The sequence below is a fragment of the Prionailurus bengalensis genome, chromosome B1 (assembly GCF_016509475.1).
Source record: "Prionailurus bengalensis isolate Pbe53 chromosome B1, Fcat_Pben_1.1_paternal_pri, whole genome shotgun sequence".
NCBI classification, from domain to species: domain Eukaryota; kingdom Metazoa; phylum Chordata; class Mammalia; order Carnivora; family Felidae; genus Prionailurus; species Prionailurus bengalensis.
The window spans coordinates 10,043,509-10,065,717 of record NC_057344.1 but is presented as its reverse complement, the minus strand read 5'-3'; positions in this window follow the sequence as shown (position 1 = coordinate 10,065,717).

Below are 22,209 nucleotides of genomic sequence, written 5' to 3'. Positions count from 1 at the left end.
CTGTTATAGACAATAGCATAAAGGGGAACTCTAAGAATTTAGGGAAATATTAAAAATGGGACATGAGGGTAGCCTGGGTGGCTCAATCGGTTGATTGTTTAACTTTTGTTTTCAGCTCAGGTCATGATCCCAGAGTCATGGGTTTGAGCCCCATGTCAGCCTCCACATCTGGCTCCACACTGAGTATGGAGGCTGCTTGGGATTCGCTATCTCTCCCCCTGCCCCTCCCCCTGTTTATACACTCTCTCTTTCTCTAAAATTAAATAAATAAATACAAACAAAAATGGGACGTGAAAAATAAACTGGTAGATCCCAGGAAAGAAATGAAAGAGGACATTAAAAAAAAAAGCAAAAACAAAAACAAAAACAAAAAACCCACTATAGTTCTGGGTGAACATGAAAGCAGTCCAGACACAGATAGCACTGCTAATATAACAAGAAACATAAAAGACCTGATCAAGAATAGTGAGAGAAAGGAAATACAAATTAATAAAGTGTTAAATAAATTCTGAATGAAATAGTTAAAATAGAAGGCAGAAAAGGAGATCCAACCACTCTACCTCATTGGTATCCTTGAGGAAAGAATTAAAAGAATAGATTTAAAAAATAGAATATTTAATACAGCAAAAATTATAGAACATAAAAATAATGTTTACACATGCAAATTTAAGGGGCATATCTTTTCTAACAATAAAGATTTGGCATAGAATAATCAGAGATATAGCTGGTTGAAGGTAGTAGAATTTTCTAGTATCAATAAATAATTCTTAAAACAGAGAGGCAAATAATTATAGTAATCTATACTAAGAAATGTCAGTCTTGTATCCTACTTCTCCATTGCTACATCCAATGACAGAAAATAGTGACACAATGAGATTTCTCCAAGATATTTTGTAGTAAATAAACTATTATTCAAGATACAAAATCGTGGTGGAAAGCATACTTGATTATATTAGAATTACTTCCCATCAGTACTTCTTTTAGAAAGTACTAAATACTGCCATTAAAACAAGCAAGAAATTAATGAAGTGATTTTGCCAAAAATCCTGGGGGTGATCGCTGAATCCGTTTCTGCAGGAATAATACCAATATAAATATGGTCTCAAACAAGAGTATTAATGATATGAAATCTGCATATACAGAAATAATGTAAACTATATGAATAAAGGAACTATGTGCAGAAAAACCATGAAACAATGATAAAAAAAATTCATGAAGATCTATATACATGAAAAAATAATTCATGTATGTGGATTGGAAGCCGCCATAGGATTAAAATGTTAATTCTTCCCAATTTTATCTACAGAATCTACATAATGCAAATAAAAATCCCACCAAATTATTCTCTGGATATCAATAAACTGATTCTAAATTTTACATGGATTATTGAAAAAATGCTAGAATATCAACACAAATCTGAAGAAGTAGGGCACTGGAGAACTCACGTTACCTGATTTCAAGCCTTACTATAAGCCACAATAATTGCACCACTGTGGCATTGTCAAAAGGCAAGACGTGCAGATCAATGCAACAGAATAGAAAGCCTAGAAATAGGTGTATGAAAAATACAGTCAACTGATAATTGACAAAGAAGCAAATTCCAGCAAAAAAAAAAAAAAAAAGGAAATTAAGGAAATAATTTCATTTACCGTTCACAGTATTAACCTACAGAAATAAGTAGTTTTCTCATATAAAAGCCACAGACAGAAAATATATCAGAATAAACTAACAATCACTAACAATTGCCGAAACTGTTAATGTCTCTAGATACAATCATGACATGAAATGAGCTTGATCTATGTCAAGGAATATTTAAAATATTACTTAAAGACCCAAAGATGGCATAAACAAATACAATCCATATCATGTTCTGCATAGTAATACTCAAAATAATAACAATGCCATTTCTCCATATGTTCATCCATAAATATAATAAAATCCCAATGAAAATAAAAATGGCATGTTGTGGGAAGGAGATGAAGCAGCAGATCTGGTTTTAAAGGTCATAAGGAAAAATAATCAGCATGAGCAGCCAGGAACCTTATAAAAAACAGAGTAATAGTAGAAGTGCAGAGGGGAGTAACCCTACAAGATATTAAAGTATAATATAAAGATGCATAGATGGGGCACCTGGGTGGCTCAGTCAGTTAAGCGGCCGACTTCAGCTCAGGTCATGATCTCGGGGTCTGCGAGTTCGAGCCCCGCGTCTGCATTGGGCTCTGTGCTGACAGTTCAGAGCCTTGAACCTGTTTCAGATTCTGTGTCTCCCTCTCTCTGACCCTCCCCCGTTCATGCTCTGTCTCTCTCTGTCTCAAAAAAAAAAAAAAATAATAATCGTTAAAAAAAAATTAAAAAAAAGATGCATAGATCGAAGTCTAAATTCTAGCAATACCTCCACACAATTCTAGGATTTAGTACGTACATTTAAAATCTAGGGGAAGAAGAGATAGATGATTTCATAAATTATGACGGTGGAACTAGACCATCAGATGGGAAGGGAAGTCCCTTTTTTTAAAGACAGACAATTTTCAGCTTTTTTTTTCTGACAAAAATATTCAACATGTACAATTGATAAAGTAAAACATATATTTATACTTATAAACATTGTAATTTATGTTTAATTTACATAAAGTCAAAGAATTTCCAAATTTATGTATATTGAAAACACCGTATTACATTTTATTTGGCTTACGAACTAGATATATTGTAAAGTTCAGACAGAAATGTAACCCGATATTGCAGTATTGGAAAATGAGCAGACTTCTCACATGATCTGATATTTCGATAGTTTTTGCACTTTCCAGTCCATAAATAATTTCCATTTTAGGTATAAGTGATGCCTAAAATGGGAAGGGATATATGACTTCAACTTAGAAGGTGTTTTTCAGACATTCAGTTCGATGATGAGAATTTATTAGCAAAAAATAGTCCTACTCAATATACTAGCCCCTATTGTTTCCAGTACTGATCTTTAAAGTTTTTAAACATTTAATTTTGCTACATAAATGTATTGATCTGACAAATTGGAGTTATATGCCTTCAGATCGTAAAACAATCTGTGAAATCGTTATAATACCGATTTTCCTCATTAACTTCTGCTTTGTCGTAGTGTCACTTAATGTTTTCTGGTTGGTCTATATGTTCAGTTGGGGACATATTTAAAGAATATACAATAAAAATTAAAACAAGTTACAAGAGCCTACTAGTTAAAACTACCATGGTAAAATTAAGAGACATTTAAGTGAAAATTAAGAGAAAAATATGTTTCACACATTGAGTGAATTCAGTTAAGAGCTTGTAAAAAACTACAGAGAAATCAATGATCTTCTAAGATAGAAGCAAACACCAGTTAGCTGATAAGACCTAGATATATCAACTAATTTAATCCTAAGAAAACTCATCTGATCCTAACTAATCTTTACATGAGCTCACTTAGTACATGCTCAGAAATTCTTAAATGGTTCCATTTTTAAAGATTTGCAGATTACCATATCGCTAAGGAAATAGAAATTTGAAACCTAGGCCATTTTTACCTTTAGCAAAATAACCCCTTTTGACATCTTAATGAGACGCTGAAGCTTTCATAAGTCAAAAGTTGGTGAACCACATGTTTTGGTCACTGCTGTGTTACTAGAGCTTAGCACAGAGCGGTGAATAAATGTATGAAGAATGTATGAATGATTGAAGGAGGAAATACAGAAATGAAACTTAAACATGATGACATACGATAAACTGCAATTAGTTACAAATTAAATGATCTAATAAACAGGAACTTGTCCTAAATAAAATTTTATTATCAGTTGTAGAATTTTAAATATTAATGCGTTCTTAATGATTTTCTTTATATGTCCTATGTTTTCAGTGGAGTAATGAAGTAAATAAAGCCCTAAGCTTTGAAAGAATTTGCTGACTGGTTCAAGGTTTATGTGTGACAGTAACAGAAGCAGGACCCAAGTTTCCACAATTTATTTTCGATATCCTTTACTGCTTTTAATGATAATTATTGAGTATTTGGAAAAGAAATAGATTTTATATGCACAGAGATTATATGATGTCATAAAGTTTCGGTTCATGTCAATTTGTTTTATTGTCCTTATTATTTATTCTTTTCTACTTCCTTTTGTTTCACTATATAAAAAAGCAATCAAAGTTAAAATGAAGACCAATGTAGTAACACATTTCTCCCAAACATTCATTCATAATATCGATTATGTTTCAAGGTCTTCATATATTAAGGAATTAAAAAGTAGAAAAGGAGTTTTTTTTTCTTTATCCCCAGTTATCTTGCATGATGGATACAGTGCCATACTGTATTGATTAATGAAGGCTATAACAAGAATTCACATTACACTTTGTATTTTAAATAGTCAACCTGAAATTATGTGTTATATGTCTTTGTCATTTATTCAACATTGTTTACATTCAGAGATTGCTTACATTATCAGAGATTGGTCTGATCTATAACACATAGGCTGGTCCAAAGGGAAAGAAGTTGGATACAGGCACTCCAGTGAAAAAGCAAATTTTCTGAAATTGCATGAATTCAAGACTACTTTTGAATGGGATTCTGTATCTTTCTATCGGGATCTTCTTAATGCATGTGGTATGATCTTTATAATGACAAGTATATCTGAAAGAAGTTTCCAGAACCTTAGCATGGGAGAGTCAATATGATGATAAGTAAAGGCAGTAAAGTGCTATAAAACAACTCCCAAATCCCAAATCGCTCATAGAATTCCTTCACCTTTCTTTCTTATAATTAGAAAAATAGATATTGTATTTAATAGAATTATAAGTTCTAAATCAGTGGAAATGCATTTCCATGATTAAGTCAACTACAATAGTAATTTCTGCTTTGTAAGCCTTATTAGTGACCCTTAATTTTTCATGCACATATTACTTTAGAACATATTAAATTGTACAAGTATATCAGTGTTAGGAAAATATCTGTTCATGTAAGATTAGACTATGACCCACAAGAAAAGTCATTATAATCAAAAGTTAAAATTGCATTAATTTCTCTTTAATCTTTGTGTTATATTTATAGTCCTCAGTACTACATGAACAAACTGTTTTATTGCATAAAATTATCCTTGCATACGGTTCAAAAGTTATTACATATCTTTTTTTAAAAAAACAATGGTGCCAGCCATTTATTTTCTGGTGAATTCATCTCTTTTATGTTCAAGTGGGATTGGCTCAAACCTCCAAATTCCATTTCAAGTGGAAGTCCACATCCATCATCATTTCTGCAGATACTCAGAGATATTGGTTCTTTTGTTTACCTTGTTTATTGGATTTAAATGTGTTTTCACTTCACAGCTATTAGAATAACAAAGCGCTGACACCTGAATTATGCCAAACACTGTGAAGGATTTGGAAATTCGGGAACACATCCCTGGTGAAACAGTATCTGGTATATCAGATTTGGAGAGCAACCTCCTAATGAGGGGGCCCCACACAGATAGGACAGGAAAGCAGCTGAAGCAGAGAGACAGAGACAGAGATGGAGACAGAGACGGGGAAGTGGAAGGTGAAAGAGAAATTAGGTTTCTCACGCTTATCAAATCACAAGGCCACCTCAGGAGCGATTCACTGGAACCATACCAACCCATGTGATCCCTGGTCTCATATCCACCCCCTTCTGCCCAATCCTTTCTTTTTTCTCTCTTTGTATATTGTCTCTTGCACTACAGCTCATTGAAATCTCTCCAAATTTCCTGTTAGGAATAGCTTTATCAATTCTCTTGTTTTTTTTCTTTTTAATTTTTTAATAGCTCCTTGGTCTCTCGTCTTCTGACGGAGTTTATCTAGTACTTTACCAAAGGAACGGAATTCCTTTTGCTAGATATGGGGTCAGCAAATGCTTTCTTTTCCCTCCTGCCTACAGGAGAAAACTTTTTAAATTCCTGTCAAGAAAATACAAATTTTACTATTTTGAGGTTATTTCATAAAAAACATTCTGCTATTGCCTACTGAGAAGTTCTCTAAGGACTTAAAGATATAGTTACTATAATTAATATAAAGAAGCTATAACTCAAAACCCTAAAACCGTCTGATTTAAAGTTTACTTCATTCTACAGAATTAAATTTTGTGGTATTAATTAAAAAATGTAACCTATTAAGGAATTACTTTTAAGGGACAGGTTGCAATAGAAATATTCATTTTGTTATAGCCTATGAGTAGATTTGGGAAACAAATGATAGATTGTTTTTTAATTTTGTTTATTTAGTTTGAGAGAGAGAAAGCAGGAAAGAAGCAGAGAGAGAGAGAGAGAGAGAGAGAGAGAGAGAGAGAGAGAGAGAAAATCCCCAGAAGGCTCCACGCTGACAGTGGACTTGATCTCACAAACCATGAGATCATGACCTGAGCCTAAATCAAAAGTCGGATGCTTAACCAGCTGAGTCACCCAGGTGCCCCTAAAATGATAGATTTTATGGGTGACTCTCCACTAAACGTAATCTCAATCAAAAGATCCTAAATTCCTTGATAGATTATGGTCCATTCCTTCCTTTTCACTTAATATAAAGAACTACAGAAAGCTACTTCAATTAGGGTAAAGACCAGATAGCCTTCTTCCCTCCTGGACAGGAAGGGAGAATTAATAAAATATATATTCCATTGGTATAAGGAATATACACTGCGCAGATTAAGTCACTCAGGTTTACCTAGTCTGGTCTCCAGCATCCATCGAGCTTCTCAGGAAAGTACTAGAGCTTTTCAAACCTCACTGAGATTTTGAGTCAGCTTTGAAGTAATACCATGTCCCTCTTTAAGATCAGAGCTACTCCAGCTTTAATGTGCATTCAGACCTTTGGGTTCTTGTCAAGGAGGAGCTCCTGATTCAGTAGATATTTGATGTGATCTTCAGTTTTGCATTTCTAACAAGCCCCTGGGTGATGCTGATACTATTCAGTCCAGTTTCTATTGGGTAGAAAGGCTTTACTAGAAGTGAGAGAGATGCAAATATTAGGTAAATTATAGAGCTCCCTATATGTGCTTGTAGCTTACTTTCATTTAAAACTTTGGTCTTGTCGCATCGGCATTCTCTGATAATTAATGCTTTTTTTTTCTTTTTGTTTTGAAATGTAGATACATAGGTCCTTACAAAAGTAGTGCAGAGAAGACTCATGTACATTTCCACCAGTTTCTCCCAATGGCTACATTTTACTTAATTATAGTATAAGGGCCAGCCAGAAACTTGACATTGGTACAATGTATAAATATGTAGTTATAGGTCATGTTTCAACACGTGTGCAGATTCATGTAACAACCAGTGCAGTCATGTTACAGAGCTAATACTTCACCACAAAGATATCCTTCCTGCTCTCCCTTTACAGTACAACCCAATCCCTCCCTCCACCATCCCTAACCCCTGACGGCTGCTAACATGTTATCTATCTCTATAACTTTGTCATTTCAAGAATGGTATATAAATGAATCTCTCGATGTTACCTTTGAGGATTAGCTTATTTCATTCAGAATAATTCTCTGGAGATTTTTCCTCATCATATGCCATCAATTGTTTTTGCTTGTTTTATATTTTGGGTAGTGTTCCATGTTAGGGATGTACCACAATTTTGCTTTTTGTTTCTTTTGTTTTGTTTTATCCTCTTGCCTATTTGAGGCATTGTGGTTGTTTCAGTGTTACGGTCTATTACAGAGATAGCTGCTATAAATACTTGTGTGCATGCTTTTGTCTGGACATAGTTTTCATTTCTGAGAGAAATGGTCAGGAGTACAATTACAGGGTCATATAGTAAATCTATGTGTAGTTTATTTTGCAGACTGCGAAGCCATTTTCCAGAGTGGCTGTGGCTGTCTCACTTTACATTTTCATCAGCAATGTACAAGTGATCTATTTTCCTGCATCTTTACCAGCATTACATGGTGTCACTCTTTTGTGTACTTGTTCTAATAGAGGTGTAGTGATCTCTCATCGTAGTCTCAATTGGCATTTTCCTACTGCTAATGATGTTTTAGCATCTTTTCATGTATTTATTGGTTATCAATATACCTTCTTAGGTAAAATATCTCTTCATGTCTTTTGTCCATTTTTAATTGCTCATTTTTTAATAGTTGAATAGTTATTTTTTTATTTTTTTCAACATTTATTTATTTGTTTTTGAGGGACAGAGAGAGACAGAGCATGAGAAGGGGAGGGGCAGAGAGGGAGACACAGAATCCAAAACAGGCTCCAGGTGTCGATGTGTCAGCACAGAGCCCTACTCGGGACTCGAAGTCACAAACTGCGAAATCATGACCTGAGCCGAAGTCGGATGCTCAACAGACTGAGCCACCCAGGCACCCTGTCTGTATTTTGTTTCTGCTTTCTCTTCCCTTATTTCCTGGGGTTACTTGATTATTTTTTAGAAATCCATTTTTATTTATTTATGGTGTTTTAGAGTGTCTCTTTTCATAGATTTTTCTAATGGTTGCTCTAGATATTTCTATATAATATATATATACACACACACACATATATATACATATATACATATATATATACATATATACATATGTACATATGTACATATGTATTAACGGGAGACTTTAGAGTCTAAATGTTAGAATGCCAAATACAGTGAAATTTATGTGGAACAAGAATCATTGCAAGTCCATGGACTCTTAATAATTTCAAAAATCATATAAAAGTAACTACCATTGTAAGCATCAGTGTTTAACAAATCTAAATTCTAATTTATTTGGAATACTTTACTTTCTGTGTACGTTCTGTGTACTTACCATGGTGCTCATCTGTTGCTCCACAATGTCTTAGGGAATCTTTGGCTTAAGATAGTCTTTTAGATTGAAAGGGTTTTAAAAAAAAGAGAAATATTTTACGAGAGTGATTTATAAATCTGTAAACCTACCCATGGCCACACAATGTCATCTAAATGACATCTGTTCACTACCAAGAAATCTGAAAAACTAGTTTCCTATCATTGCTGCCCTTGCCACTAATCTGCTCTCAAATGTGCACGCTGGCTGTTCTTCATTATGCCGCCTAGCTGCGTGCCCATGGCTGAGATGGCCACACCAGATTGACTTGTCCCCGTTCATTACAGCTCAGTTTTATGGCCATAGCCCTTCCTCTTGTTATTACTTTGTGGCAGAAAATTCTCCCATTAGTTCAAGTCCGAGCACTTGTCCCTGTCAGACCAAAGCCCACTTCAGCCCTGTGCCATTTTGGGGATTCTTTCACTTTAACTTCCTAGCTACAATCAAAAAGGAAAAAAAAAAAGTGAAGTTAATTCTTTGCTTTTCTTGCTATAAATACTTCATCAAGTCACATAGGTTGAGAGCTGATACATGCAAGTTAAAAGAACTGAAACCATTTTTTGTGAGTCCTTATGCTTCAAAGAAATAAATCCTTTTTCCCTGTCACTCCCAACTCTTTCCTTCTTCTGGGTTTAGTTTGCACATTTAACTTTTCTTAAAATATTCCTCAATTTTAATCCAGTGAGTAATTCATACTACTACATTCATCCATTCATTCATTTTAAAAATAATTCCTCCAATGAAGGCATTACACATTGCCAAATGTCTGAAAATGAGTGCTGATGCCTTTTCATTAATAATGAAAAAGAAAATAATAATTTGCACACTTGTAGGCACTTGATATATCAGATAGAATTTGACCCGATGAATACATCCTCAAACAGTGCTTTTCAAACTTTAATATGGGGATGTTGTTAAATCCAAACCGTTTTATAGGTATGACATAGGGCCTCAGACTTGCCATTTCCTGGAAACCAGTCAGAATGATACAATCTGAGTGGCAAGGTCCTAGGTAATTTCAACTGAATATATCATCTTCGGGCAATCTATGTTGTCATTTTTTTTGATATCTGATTATTTTAATAACAACCCTTGAAAATAATGTAGGGCAAGTAAAGCACAATCCTGGAAGAAGAGTTCCCTCTGGGTAAAAATAAATGAATGTTTATTCTGTTTTAAATGGTATCACTACCATTATTCCTTTTATTTTACCTTTAAATGAATTCCACACAGCTTGAATTAAGAATTTAGGGGCGCCTGGGTGGCGCAGTCAGTTAAGCGTCCGACTTCAGCCAGGTCATGATCTCGCGGTCCGTAAGTTCGAGCCCCACGTCGGGCATCTGGGCTGATGGCTTGGAGCCTGGAGCCTGTTTCGATTCTGTGTCTCCCTCTCTCTCTGCCCCTCCCCCGTTCGTGCTCTGTCTCTCTCTGTCCCAAAAATAAATAAATGTTGAAAAAAAAAAAAAAAAGAATTCATCATTTTGTCTTCTTCAGATTTGTCTGTTTAAAAATGACTAATGCAACAGTTTGATTGTTTAAGTAATATTCTCTTGAAGGATTTGTCTGATATATATTATTTAAATAATGGGGCGCCTGGATGGCTCAGTTGGTTAAGTGTCTGACTTTGGGTCAGGTCATGATCTCACAGTTCATGAGCTCAAGCCCCGCATCAAGCTCTGTGCTGTCAGCTGAGCCTAGAGCCTGCTTTGAATTCTGTGTCTCCCTCTATCTCTGCCCCTCCCCCACTCACACTCTGTCTCTTTCTCTCTCAAAAATGAATAAACATTTAAAATTGTTTTCAATAAAACAATAAATATTAACAAAGATATGGATATAGATAAATTCTCATTTACTGTAAATACTTGATGTGTGTTAACTTAAAAAAAAAAGACCAGATTATTTTGTGTTAAGATAAATTATTGAAATTCAATTTTCTTCAAACCATTCAAGTATTCATATTCTTACTTATGTGATGACCTATTATTTTAGATCATTTATCACTATTTTAATAATTTCTATAATTTTCTTATAATATTTAATTTCATTGAAAAATTATAAATAATTATCTGTATAAGGGTTTTTTTAAGCAAATTTGATTTTCTAATAGCACTGTAGCCTTAATTATACTTCAAAAATGACAAGGCCACTTAGAAATACTAATAAAACATATTGAATATTCCTTTGTAGTCTATTGATCCAAAGGAGAAAATTATTCTTTATACTAAATAGCTCTGCATCTTGTGGAAGTGGAAACAGATACAGGCTCATTAAAAAATATGTATTTAAAGTCATTTGCAAGATCCAAATTCTATAAGAATTTAGCTTCTAAGAAATTAATCCCAAACTCTAAAATTTTGTATAACATGTAATTCTCAGATAGCTTGTGCCTTTCTTAGTTGAATTTTTGTTTCTGTACTAGCCACTTTCAATATCAACCAGGCAGCAAAGTTTAACTAATATTTTACCTCTCGTAATTCTACTCCTAACACCCCCCAGGGTGGTTGATTTATGAAATGCAGTTACACAGTAGTAAATTTTAAAAGAGATACACTTAAATAGTGCACTTTGGGAAGCTATCCATTAATATCATATAAAACTTTTCAATCCATTGCCTTTTATTTCCTTTTGTTACCACAAGGGTCAGAGATACAGCTTTAGTGTAAATACAGTTTTCTTAGTTCATTCAGATCTTCAAGTACAGTTATCTCCTTAAAAATTGTTCAAGCAGGGCACCTGGTTGGCTCAGTCTGTTAAGTATCAGATTCAGTTTCAGCTCAGGTCACAATCTCACAGTTTTGTGAGATCAAGCCCCACCTTAGGCTCTGTGCTGCTATTGCAGAGCCTGCTTAAGATTCTCTCTCTCTCTCTCTCTCTCTCTGTCTCTCTCTCTCTCTCTGTCTCTCTCTCTCTCTCTCTCTCTCTCTCTCTCTCTCTGCCCCTCCCCTGCTTGGTCTCCCTCTCTCTCTAAGTAAATAAATAAATAAATAAACTTTAAAAAAGGTTGTTCAAGTATAACATAAATAGTCAAGAATAACATTATCAGTTTTCTATTTCTTACTATGTAATGGTATCTTAATGGGCATTAGAATTTTGTTGCAGTTTCAAACAATAAAGGCACTAGTAGTTTCTTATTAAAGAAATTCCATTTTTCTTAGTATTTGTGAAGATTTTCTTTAGGAAATGATTTCAAGACCATTGAGAAGCAACATAGTACAATTAGTCTCATTAATTTATAGTTTCAACTCCATTCTGACTTAAGATATTTTGACATAACTCACTCGTCCTATTAACCCCCATATTCTAAAAGAAATAATAACAATGAGTGTTTACTTTCCTATACCTATCTATATACAAGCATTAAACTAAAAGTATCAAGTCCTAAGTCTAAGAGATTTGGTGAAGCTCAAAATCCGGAGGCACATCTCAAAAGTTCATGTCAGAATTCAAGATTTTATGAGTAAGAAATAGGAATCTAACCAAGAAAAATTTGCCAGCTGAGATAATTAAGATGACTAGAGTCCAGAATAAAAGGATTGGCACATCTAATATAACCCATGCTTATTATTATCCATGCTGGTTTTTTAATATTGTAGAATCCATCGCCATGAACTGCTTTGCGTTTTTGATTATTCAAATGCTTTATCTTATTCATGATAACTAAAGTGTCACTGTTTGCTCCAAGGAGTCTGATAAATATTAAAACACTATATCTTTGGTTAAATGTTACAATCAGTATACCATCTTATAATAAATGTTGTCTAAAATTATGTGTTAACTTACTTCTTATAATTGGTTTTTATGTTGTTTTTCAAAAACTCTTAGCATAGAGAAGTGAAAGTAGGCACAGAGGTGGGCACATGCTGGGTATAAATAAAACAATAATGGATACTTTAGTTATGTGGCTGAGAGCAGTGACTCAGCAGCCAAATTGCCTGGGTTTGCAATCAAACTTTATCATGCTCTTGGCCTTAAACTCCACCACTCTGTGGTTAGTTTCTTTATTAGTACAAATGAGAGCAGTCTTTCCTTTTAGGTTTGTTGTGATTGTAAATAAACTAATACATTCAAGAATGTATGCCAGTGCCAAAAATAATAAATAATCTTTAAAGGGTAGCTATTATTATGCAATAATTACATTTGTGTTGATGATCTTCTCATGATGTTGCTTACTTTGTATATGCAGTCACTAAGTAATTTATCTTTCAGATTCTGAGATATTAACTGCAACTATCTGAATAATAATTTTGTTCTAAATAGCAAGTGATAAAAGACCCAAATAATTTCCCTAACATTTGGCTCAGATTCACTTTACTAAAAAATAACCAAAATTGATTTCCTCAGTAAGTCCTCTTTATTTTGGACAATATCAGTTTTATTTGGGTTCTATGAACTCATTCTCTGTCATTCATATACAACGGTTAGGGCTAGTATCTTGCCCCTGCACATCATTGTCCTGTTGCCAGATTGCCCCTCTACAGCACAGAACTGAAAAAAAAAAGTTTAATGAGTCAGTGTTTCCGCAGTGCTCTCGGGGAGAGGATAATTATTGACATATACTTTCATCATCCATGGGATAATTAAAGGCAAATTGATTGTGGTCTCAGATAAGAGTTACCGAAGTACTCACATCTGAACTCACACTTAGGAAAGCTCTTGTACCTTTGGCTTTAGATTTGCACACCCATTCACAGAGCCAGCAGTGCAGAATATAACAGGTGTTGGTGTGGAAATGTACAGTCTCCTTGTGCCTTATTAAATATATGATCTGGGTAAGTATATTATAAACTTAAAGTTAGACTATTCGAAGGAAATGTGCAGTTGGTTGGTATTACATGCAGAATTTCTGAAATTATAGCATATTTTAATCCAGTGGGTTTGTCTGTTTCCTTGTTGTTTTCCAAACTAGAATTCCCTTAGCTGAAGGAGGAGAAAAGATACTTAAAAAAAATAACTATGTATGACTCAGCTATATATTATCAGAAAAACAAATAATGATGCAAAATGGGAAGAGGTGCTAATCAATACATAAGGGATGTACTGGGCAGTATGATTGTTTGAGCAACCCAAATAATTGATAGAAATAGGTGAAACACAGCTTTGCGTTTGGCTGAAACCAAAAAAAAAGGGAAAAATATTGTGACTGGGGAATAATGATTTTTCCAGATTCTGTAGAATAATAGTATAATTTTAGATAATATATAATGCCCTCTGTATAAATTTAGAATACATTATAGACCCTATTTTGATAAAAATGGAATGTGTAACTACCTATTCTAAAGTAGTTGAATTATTCTTCATTTGTGTTAATTTCTTAAAGAAGTCTAATATGTAATATATGTATATTTTAAAAATTATTAAATATCAAGAAAAATGGTATTTAATGGGCATTATTCCCTACCAGTGTTATGTTACGGAAGTTACAAAGTACTTGTATATAGTTGTGAATATAACTTTGTATTTTTAGTTTAATACTTAATACAGCAGACTTTGTAAATATCTACGTCTAATCAAAACTAGCTTAATGAGATATCAGAACTAGATAGAACACTGCTATATATGAGAAATTACAACCTCAAATTTGATTCAAATGCTGTGTATTGTGAACACTAGTTAACTAATTTTTTTTTTTAATTTTTTTTTTCAACGTTTAATTTATTTTTGGGACAGAGACAGAGCATGAACGGGGGAGGGACAGAGAGAGAGGGAGACACAGAATCGGAAACAGGCTCCAGGCTCTGAGCCATCAACCCAGAGCCTGACGCGGGGCTCGAACTCACAGACCGCGAGATCGTGACCTGGCTGAAGTCGGACGCTTAACCGACTGCGCCACCCAGGCACCCCTAACTAATTTTTTTTAAATTTTTTTTAACGTTTATTTATTTTTGAGACAGAGAGAGACAGAGCATGAATGGGGGAGGGGCAGAGAGAGAGGGAGACACAGAATCCGAAACAGGCTCCAGGCTCTGAGCTGTCAGCACAGAGCCCGACGCGGGGCTCGAACTCACGGACCGCACGGACCGCGAGATCATGACCTGAGCCGAAGTCCGACGCTTAACCGATTGAGCCACCCAGGCGCCCCGAGTTAACTAATTTAAAGTTCACAAGCATATCACCATCTCTACACTAGGGAAGTTCCCTTGTCTGTTAAAAAAAAGGGAGTAATAATAAATTGAACAATCTGAAATTACCATTTTATACATCAAAATGATCAAATACCAGCAAGTTCATATGTTTCAAACCTTGACGGTCCAGTTTCTTTGAAAACAAAATTGATACAGAGGTAGTGCCTTTGAATGTTAATTTGTATTCATTTCAGCATTGCTGTAATAGCAGGGGAAATTGTCCAATAAATTATGATAATAAAACTATGCCTTAAGATAATAACAACAAAACTAAGTATAGTATTAAGTGGAAAGAAAAAGTAGAGTGCAGGGTTTTTTTTGTATTATAAGGGAGATATAGATAGATGATAAAAATAGAGATAGAGATAGATTATAGATATAGATATGGACACATGCTCATATTTTAACTTCTTTGATATTAAAAACCTTCAGAAGGCAGGAGTTCTTCTGCATGGGGAGAAATGATAATTTGTTTTAAGGTGGACAAGAACGAAGCTTTTTTTGTTTGTTTGTTTTGGGTTTTTTTTTCAGCTATAATGTTTCAGTGTGAATAATTGTGAAGTACTTGAATTCACTCAAAAGTTATAAATTAAAATGAGGAGCATCTGGGTGGCTCAGTCTGTTAAATGTTTGACCCTTGGTTTTGGCTCAGGTCACATCTCACAGTTTGTGGGTTCAAGCCCTGCATCAGGCTCTGCGTTGACAGAGCCTCTCTGTCTCTCTTTCCCTGCCCCTCCCTGGCTTGCTCTCTCACTCTCTCTCTCTCAAGAAGTAAATAAACATAAAAGTTATAAATTAAAACCAAAGAAACAGCTCATTTGTCTTTCTTTTCCTCATGCCTCTTTCTTTTTACCTGGTCTTTTACCTCACTCTAGTTGCATTGAGTACATACAACTTTTTTCTGTTTGAAGTGTTTAGAACTTTAGACTTTCCCTTAACCTTCTAGATTCTTCTAATATTCAGACTTCCAAAACTTCAGTGTGTAGCAGAATTCATGCTCAACTCCATAAATGACTCATCATTATCCAAGACGCAAGAGAAGAGGTAGTAACACAGTTTACTTATTAACTTACTATCCATTTAGATTCTGTTTAAATTCCTCTCTTTTGCTTTTCCCCCTTTGTACCTCAATGTCAAACTTTTCAAGAAAGACACACCCATTGGGGATACCTCATTAACATTTAAGGAAACATCTACAATGAGAGGTCTCAAACCACATCAATGTGTGCAGGTCCTTATCAAGGCCTCCTCTACAGATTCTTGCTTGGCTTAGATATCAACCCACAGAACAGTAACTTGTGACAATTGTAGCAAGGTCTTACTGCATCAGATATGCCACACCCACACAGAAAAATTCACCTATGAATATTCATCCAAATGAGAGCTCTGAGCCTAGGAAAATCTCAGTTTCTCTGGGTATCACTTTCGTATACAGTCTTTATTAATTTCCCCACAGTTCGAGTGACTACATCATGTAGACCTTTGAGAAGATGATAAACCATTTATTGATGAGGTTTTATTGAGAGGCTTGAAGAGCATAAGGACATAATGTGATTTACATTTTTTTTTAAATGAACCTCTGGCTACTCTGTGGAGAACATAATCTGAGGGGGAGAAAATGGAATTGAGTGTATTGGTGATAAATTTCTTCCCAAGAAAGTGCAAGTGGAAAGCAGGCTGGCGTAAATTGTTTGCTTACTGACTAGGGTGATAGTTGTTCTCAAAACTGAGATTTGAAACAAGATAGCAGAAGAGAAGTTTTGATAGTGAGCATGAGATAAATTTGGACTGTGTTGAGTCTTTTGCTCCTAGGACATCCTAATTGTTTCATAGTGATAATATTTTGTTACACTAGAGAGAGGACTCAGATGAAGATATAAATTTAGTTTTCACCAAAGGATATATACATAAGTATTCTTTTTAAAATACATGTTTATTCCTATTATAACATAAAACTGAAGTCATTCTGTTAAATACTATTTGTTTTAGAACAAAAAGAAGACTTCTTTTACTTTATTCTCCAATTTAAAACCCAATTCTGGTCAGATTGGACCATCACAACTGTAGGAACATTCATGTAGTATTATTGGTGAACTGGTTGAGCATGGACTGGCTTAACAGTGATAGTCTAGGGGCCACAGTCTTGGGAGACGGACCCACACTTTCATCGGCATTACTTCCAGAAGCCCCACCAGGTTCTTAACAGTGAAAATTCAGAACGATTCCCTTGTAGAGCTGGTTTGGGAAAGGGAAAACAATCATTTTGAAATATCCACCACCTTTCCAATAATAAGGGGCTAGTCTCCAGGAGGAAAGAGTTTCACAACCCTAGTCCCAGGTAGAGGAAGGGCACTCTTACTCTCAAATTCCCTGTCATCTTCAGATCTCCTCTAAACGATGCTACCAAGGTAATCAATAGGGGTCAGGACTTCAAGGAGGTGTATTGAAAATGAGGTAGTCAGGAAAGGGAGTAAGGAGGAGGGGGAAAAGCTGTACCACTGGAGAAATACTTGTGAGGATCACAGCCAAGAGACACAGTCTCCCCAAAAGGCTGCAATTTAATCACAAAACTACACAAAACTCCCCTCCCAACACACCTTACTACCATACCAACAGGGTTCCTGTATATTGACAATGAATTACAGGGTAAAGCGCTATAGAATGCAGATTTCATCTGAGGTAGTTATCTTAAGGAAATTCCAAGACAAAAATAAGAATACTAGAGGAATTTGAAGCCTTGACACTCAACAGTCTCAGCAAATTCATTAGAGCCCAGCCAGTAGCCAGACTAACATAGAATATCACACTATAGCCCTATTTACTTCAGTTCCTTTAACCCAGAATATCATGTCTGCCTTTCAAAGGAAAAGAAAACAACAACAGCAAAACACAATTACAAAGCATACTAAGTGACCAAAAATAAATAAATAAATAAAAATGTAGTGTGAAGAGCCAAACTATGCATCAGAACAAAACTCAGATAAGACACAGATTTTGGAATTGCTACACAGGGATTTAAAATAACTATAATTAGCATTAGTATGAATGAAACACACAAAAACAAAAGATAAGTGGGAAAGTGCATTGGAATGACTCTAGGTAGAAGTTCAGGGACCAAAGAGTCGGCCATATAGACTTTAAATTTTATCTGAAAAGTACCTGAGAAGGAACATATTTCAGAGAAATATTTTCTGCCATTGAGATTTGCTGAAAGTGCTATTTGAAATATCAAATAAGGTATGGAAAATGGGGTCATCAACCATATGATATAAAAAAATCTGAGTTGAGAGGATATAGAAAATGTTTTATAAGAGGAAGAAGCCAGTTCTAACGTTTAAAAAAAAGTGTTGAGCAAATGCATATATGTGTATTGTATGTTTATTTCTGGAAAGTAAATATATTCATATTGATTAGGTATTGATTAGGTATATTACATCTTTTTATGGAACTGTAAAATAGATCCTTAAGAATTCACTAGAAGAGCCTTTAGATTATGCTTAAAGTTGAGATGATGGCTTAAATCAATGCTATCCAAAAGTGACTAAATAACAAATCATTTCCGGCACTTTCAAAAGCATATAACCATGCTAAATTTATTAAATCTGAATTTCTGGATGATGGTTGTAGATATAGGCATTTTATTTTTTAGGTTTTTAAAGTTTTTTTAAGTTCTCCAAATGATTCAAATACAACAGGTGTTTGAGTATTGAGAAGTGCTGATTTAAGTAACCCAAATGATAAAAGGATTATACAAAGGTTAGTTAACAAAAATTGGTACAAGTGGGAGTGATGATGACTTATATAGTCCATAAAATAATATTTCAGAATTGGAATGAATGCAAATAAGTGAATAAATATTCAGTGCATCTTTCTTTTTAAGTTCATTTCTTTATTTTGAGAGAGAGAGAGAGACCACAGGTGAGAGAGAAGCAGAGAGAGAGGAAGAGAGAATCCCAAGTAGACGCTGCATTGTCAGCCCAGAGCCTAACATGGAGCTCCGTCTCATGAATTGTGAAATCATGACTTGAGCCAAAATCAAGAGTCGGACACTTAACTGATCAAGCCCACAGGCACCCTTGTGTAACTTTTTTAAAGTATTCAAAATATGTTGTTTATTTGGTAGGTACAATGAAATCAATAGCAGTAATACTCAGAAATCTAAGAAGTGATTTTTCCAGAATTGATACTAAAATATTTGCCACTCAGCAGTGAACCTTTGTTTAAGCCAATTCATTCAAAACATTTTCAGATTAATTTAAATATTATAATTCCTTCATGACTAGAAAGAAAAAAACGGGGTCTTTTGGAACATCAAAGTGGCAAACTTTAATAAAGTTACTGATAATGGGGAAAATATACTGATTATGGGGAAAATAAAAGTATTAATAAAATGCATTGGGGGATAGGATAAATACTATTATCCTGGTTTATGTTCCTCCCTATTGAATACATGCATTTAGTAGCCACTCTTTTGTACATACTATTAAAGATTATTTTCTTAGCAAATGACAGAAACCCAACTCAAATAGCCCTAGCCAAATGGAATTTTATTGTAAGCACTGAAAACCCACATAGTTACAAGATCAAAGAACCGAGAAGGAATCTTTGTTGTCGGGGGTCCCACTGAGGGAGTGGTGGGTAGTGGTGGCATGCCATTCTCTTATTTTTGCCTTTATTTTGCGAAGAAGTTCTTGCTAAATGATTCCAAGTGTAGTTTTGCAATATCAGCAAAAAGAAAAAAAAATTCTTTCTCCCAGTATTTATATAGTAGTTCTGGAAATTTTTTTTTCCTGCTACGAGTTGGTCATTTGTCTACCCCTAAAGATTTGTTTCATATATAGATAGACCTATACCACATGGCCATTGCTATGTTTTCTGTAACTAGAATACAGAGGTTGGGAAAATTTATATGCAGAGCAAAAAATAAACTGCCACAGTTCACTCTGCAATGATTAAGAAAATAGTATAAGTATTGAGTTAACCATCTCTCCATTTTATCAATAACCCATCTTGAAAAAATCAATGCCCATTTCTTCCTTTTTGAATTATGTTACTATAAACAATAAATCTGTATTTCCCCTAAAGGCTCAGCAATGTTGAGCACTACACAGTATTAAATTTATTTTATATTGTGAGGTACCAAATAGAAACTACTGATGAGTTAGTCAGATAATAATAATTCTTCTTTTCCCTTAAATCAGTACTTTTCAAACTTGCTTCTAACAAGTTTGCAAATGTTGATGAAGATGCCGGTCTGGAGGTCACAGTTTAATACGTACTGCCCCTATCTCTGCAATCTATATCAATATGTTAAGAAATGTTTCCTTTCATAAGTTGATTCAACCTTATAACATCATGATTATCAGGAAGTATGTTAAAATAATTTATGATGAATAAATAGTGGTAAAATCCTATAGATGATTACAAAGGATTCATGAAATATTGAGAGTTGTTAGGTCAAGGTGCAATAAGTAATATAAAATCCAAATAAAGTTGACTTTGACAAAAACTGATTTTACTGATTCAAGTGTTAAAAATATCCAGGGATGGTGTTGGCTTCCATCAAGACTCAAATAATGTCACCAAGGTTGGAGGTTTCTTTTTCTATACTTCTCTTCTGCGGATTTCATTCTCAGATTATGATGAATGCCTTTCCTTTGCATTCATCTAACTAACTAACATGGGTGTCTCCAGACACTCCCCCAGTGGTTCCAAAAGGTAGTGGAAGTCACAACCTCTCCTTAACCAGAGCATGCAGGAGAATGGAGCATGTATCTTATTTGCCATATTTGTTCATGCTTCACTGGTCCTACTTGGTTATCCAGTCCATCCCCCTAGGCTAAGAGGATGCAATACACCGATTCACATGAGGAAATCAAAGACCACTTCTGTAGCCAAAGGTGGGAAAAACTCTCCTCAACCATAATGCGTCAAGAGTCAGAGAATTGCTTCCTCTAGAAGAAAATTGAGATACCAGTTTATCAAAAGAGGTGTCACTCCTGACTAGATTGAAGAGGAAAGAAGCTGATGTCTTAACCATGCTAGTTAATTAAAATCAGTTATATCATCCTTATGATTAGATAGTTGTAATCCTATACATGAGCAAATACATTTTAACACATATACATCAAAAGGAGGGAAAAACAAGTTGATCAGTTAAACTTGCAATTATATTCCATTAATTTTTTAATGTTTACTTGTTTTTGAGAGAGACAGAGACAGAAACAGAGACAGAGCATGACTGGGGGAGGGACAGAGAGAGAGGGAGACACAGAATCCAAAGCAGGCCCCAGACTCTGAGCTGTCAGCACAGAGCCTAAGGCGGGGCTTGATTTCATGAACTATGAGATCATGACCTCATGGCCCGAGCCGAAGTCAGAGGCTCAACCAACTGAGCCACACAGGTGCACTGATATATTCCATTTAATTAGTCATCATTAGGGGAGTGATTCTCAAACTTCAGCAAGTTTTATGAAGAACCATAAAATTTTATAAATATGCAGATTTTGGTTTCTACCCCCAAATATTCTTACTCACAAAGAATATAGTGGTTCTTCATTTCTTTATTTTTAACAAACACTGCAAATAACTCTCTCATTCAATCAAGCCCCATAACATACAGTGCTGAAAATGTTTTTCATTCAAAATTCATCTTTAAGTTCAGATTTTAAATGTAAAATTCAGGCAGAGTAACATGGTGTACATGTTAGACTGTTTTTATTGTACGAGAGTGAAAGCAAATACATAGAACAAGAAAAGGAATTTTTAGGTTTATGGGGGGAGGATTAAAATAAGCTTAGTAGGATCAGTATCTTCAGACAGTTTGTGGACTCTCACTGCTTTCGACTCCCTACTCTCAGCCATGAAATGACTATAGTCTCTGAATTTACAATCTCACACCACCAAATGTATGGAAAAGAGAGAAAAATGAAAGCAGCAACTCCAACAAGTGTATTCAGTGTCTCTTTGATTCTTATTAGGCAGACAATGCACTTATCCCTGATCCAAAAGTATTTGCTGGAAGAATGAAATCTATGGAATGACCAATCAGAGCCAAGGATATTGTCAATTTACTCTGCCCTCACAGATTGGAGTGGGGAAGGTGTGATATCTCAAATGAAAATCAAAAGACTTTTCTTAAATGAATGGGGAAATGGATTTTGTGAACAAAGTCAACCTGATAGAGTGTAATGTGATGTATTTCTTTTGATGACAGTAAAAATTACCACAAACGTAGAAGCTTAAATCAACACAAATGTGTTATCTCACTGTTCTGCAGATCAGAGGTCTGACATGGGTCTCACT